This window comes from Schistocerca cancellata, chromosome 7, assembly GCF_023864275.1.
Source record: "Schistocerca cancellata isolate TAMUIC-IGC-003103 chromosome 7, iqSchCanc2.1, whole genome shotgun sequence".
In the NCBI taxonomy this organism is placed as follows: domain Eukaryota; kingdom Metazoa; phylum Arthropoda; class Insecta; order Orthoptera; family Acrididae; genus Schistocerca; species Schistocerca cancellata.
In genome coordinates, this window is record NC_064632.1 from 240679218 (window position 1) to 240682947 (window position 3730).

The window sequence follows — 3730 nt, forward strand, 5'->3', positions numbered from 1 at the left end:
AATCCCAAAGAAACACATAACCTGTAATGATACAGTTATCAGTCAGCTCAGAATTCTCCTTGGAACGCACGACGCCAAATATTTGCTATTTAATAAAATTGCACTTTACTGTCTACGATGACAAAAAAAGCAGCAAGCAAGAATAAAAGTAGCACTGATATCCCCTTATAGTACCACGTCTAATTAAGAAGGTAAAATAAAACCACTTAGATCATCTGCCGCGGTGTTTGCAGTGTGCAGAAAGAAAGTACTCTATTTAATCTGCTAGTTGTTAGAATTAGGGCAAGTTTACATTAGTTCACTATGAAAAAAAGGTCTGTTCACATTGGATTCCGTACAATTAATCGAAGCTGTAAAACACTCTTCTCAATTGTTGAAATGCTCAAAAAATGCGACTGAGTAAAATCTGTGTACAGCATCGTAAGAGGAGAACAAATTTGACTATAATCGTAATAGTTATAAAGTAAGCAGTAATGAACTGTTTGGGTGCAGAATGATATTTTCACTCTACAGCGGAGTGTGCGCTGATATGATACTTCCTGGCAGATTAAAACTGTGTGCCGGACCGAGACTCGAACTCGGGACCTTTGCCTTTCGCGGGCAGTGCTCTACCAACTGAGCTACCCAAGCACGACTCACGCCCCGTCCTCACAGCCATACTTCTGCCAGTACCTCGTCTCCTTCCTTCCTAACTTTACAGAAGCTCTCCTGTGAAACTTGCAGAACTTGGCTCTGAGCACTATGGGAGCCAAGTTCTGCAAGTTTCACAGGAGAGCTTCTGTAAAGTTTGGATGGTAGGAGACGAGGTACTGGCAGAAGTATGGCTGTGAGGACGGGGCATGAGTCGTGCTTGGGTAGCTCAGTTGGTAGAGCACTTGCCCGCGAAAGGCAAAGGCCGGCCGCGGCGCCCGTGCAGTTCTAGGCGCTCCAGTCCGGAGCCGCGCTGTTGCTACGGTCGCAGGTTCGAATCCTGCCTCGAGCATGGGTGCATGTGATGTCCTTAGGTTAGTTAGGTTTAAGTAGTTCTAAGTTCTAGGGGACTGATGACCATAGCAGTTGAGTCCCATAGTGCTCAGAGTCATTTGAACCATTTGAGCCAAAGGCAAATTTCCCGAGTTCGATTCTCGGTCCGGCACACAGTTTTAATCTGCCAGGGAGTTTCAACTGTTTGGGTACTTTGAGACCTTTTTTTAGCACGTGACGTGTTGCGACCATTGTTGTGTGATCTTCCATTTTGTCGTCAGTCATTGATAAAATTGGGATAAACAACCGAAAACATTGCGTCATTCTTCATCACGACGATACCGTCTGTACTACACACATTACACAATTTTCAGAGGAGTCAGAATTAACTGCTTATTGGCTATGTTGACTTGAATTCTCTTTACCCTTAAATGAAACAACAACAGCGTGACCATTGTATTAGAAACATGAAGAAGCTACTGAAACCTTCCAGAACCATGTTCCTGAGGTACCGACAGCAAAATGAAAAAAAAAAATGTTTCCGGAACTGATCCAAACGCTCACAAAAGTGCATAAATTTTAAAAGCGATTGTATTGAGAAACAATAAAACGACACAAATCATGATAAATTTTTTCATTGTTTTTGTAAAAACATAAAAGGCAGCCTTCCTGTATGTGTAAACGTTCGTCCACTGAACATACATCTAATAACCTTGCAGCAGACACAAGTAATCAGATTAATCGAGTGAGAAGGCACCAACAAAAGAAACTGTTAAGAATGTTTTCCGTCAAATTCATCATAAATCGGTCATCCCATTTTCTGAAGGAGAATAATGAGCACAGCTACCACAAGGGGCGGAAATGAGCTTTGTTACTACTAAGTCCGCATCCGCAGCTTTGGTCAGTGCTGCTGGTTGCCAAGCGGCGGACATAGGTTCGATTCCCGATACTGCAAAGGAGTTTTCATTGGTGGGAAGGACTGTACCGGGGTTCACTCAGCCTCGTGAGACCAACTGAGGATCTATTTGACAGATTAGTAGCGGTTCCAAGGTCAAGAAACCCAACAACGTCCGCGAGAGCTCCTCCATACTGCAGCCAATGACGCCATTGGCAAACGATGACATGGTGGTCGGTGGGGCCTGATTCACCCGACTAGGGTCAAAACATGCACCATGGAGCTCATTACTAAAGCTGTTTGTGGCTAAACGTCTAACATTTAGCGAAACAAAATTTAAATCTGTTCTGACATAATTTCTTATGGCTGCTCCTTGTTTCCCACAGACTAAGATTTTATTAAGAAAGAATAATGTAGCAAAATATGTTTATTTTGTTGTAAGAACTGTGTTGTGTTTGTAATATGGGTAACAACAAAGGCCAACACGTGCATTTTTAGTAATCGGACTCCAATGCTCCATTTGGTTCTTCTGTAAACGACCATTTTACACCCATAATTACAAGCAGTTCATGTATTTGATGCCTGTAAGTTGTCTCGTTCTACACCATTTTTTTAAAAAAATGGTTCAAATGGCTCTGAGCACTATGGGACTTAACATCTTAGGTCATCAGTCCCCTAGAACTTAGAACTACTTAAACCTAACTAACCTAAAGACATCACACACATCCATGCCCGAGGCAGGATTCGAACCTGCGACCGTAGCAGTCCCGCGGTTCCGGACTGCAGCGCCTAGAACCGCACGACCACCGCGGCCGGCTATTTTTTTTTTAAATCAAACACGGAACATACTAACTCAACACAAGTGCGCTGTGTAAATACGATATTTCTACACCAGGTCTTGAGTACACATTTTAATTAATACAACATAAAGCTGTGGATAGTTAGCACAGAGTGTGAAGAAAGACATTCACGAAACACATCCTCACATATTCATACTATTTATCCGTCACTGCACATATAATTCGTAAGTAAATTACAGTAATTGTACATTTCATAATGGATGCAATCAGTGCTTTGCGTAGGTTCGTCAGTGCTAAAAGATCGATAACACTGCTTGAAAAACCTTCAGAATTCAACGTACGACGAACATATCCGTTACGGCAGTGCTTCAAGTTTGACGTAAATGGACTGTTACAGCAGACGACCGACACAAGTCCCTTTGCTAGCCTCTCGACATCGCCTGCAGTACCTCTCCTGGGCTCGTGACCATATTGGTTAGACCTCACACGACGAGAAAATCTTGGCCTGGTTGGATGAGTAGCGATTTCAGTTGGCAAAAGCTAATGGTAGGATTCGAGTGAAGCGCAGATCGCAGCAAGGCGTCAACGAGGCACTGTGCAAGCTGGTGTTGGCTCCTTATGGTTTGGACTGTGTTTACTTGAAATGAACTGGGTCCTGGTTATATTCGGCTATTTGGAAACCATTTACAACCATTCATGAACTTCTACATCTAAATCTACATACATTCTCCGCAATCCACCATACGGTGCGTGGCGGAGGGTACCTCGTACCACAGCTAGCATCTTCTCTGCCTGTTCCACTCCCAAACAGAACGAGGGAAAAATGACTGCCTATATGCCTCTGTACGAGCCCTAATCTCTCTTATCTTTGTGGTGTTTCCGCGAAATGTAAGTTGACGGCAGTAAAATTGTACTGCAGTCAGCCTCAAATGCTGGTTCTCTAAATTTCCTCAGTAGCGATTCATGAAAAGAACGCCTCCTTTCCTCTAGAGACTCCCACCCGAGTTCCTCAAGCATTTCCGTAACACTCGCGTGATGATCAAACCTACCAGTAACAAACCTAGCAGCCCGC

At 43.5% G+C, this 3730-nt stretch overlaps 2 non-coding genes across 2 annotated transcripts; one reads left to right on the forward strand and one right to left on the reverse strand.

Moving 5' to 3' along the window:
- Positions 1-557: 557 nt before the first annotated feature.
- Trnas-cga (transfer RNA serine (anticodon CGA)) lies at positions 558-631 on the reverse strand. Its single transcript has one exon. It is a non-coding gene; the product is annotated as a tRNA-Ser (tRNA).
- A 217-nt stretch (positions 632-848) lies between these two features.
- Positions 849-982, forward strand: Trnar-gcg (transfer RNA arginine (anticodon GCG)). Its single transcript has 2 exons — positions 849-885; positions 948-982. It is a non-coding gene; the product is annotated as a tRNA-Arg (tRNA).
- The last annotated feature ends 2748 nt before the right edge of the window (positions 983-3730 follow it).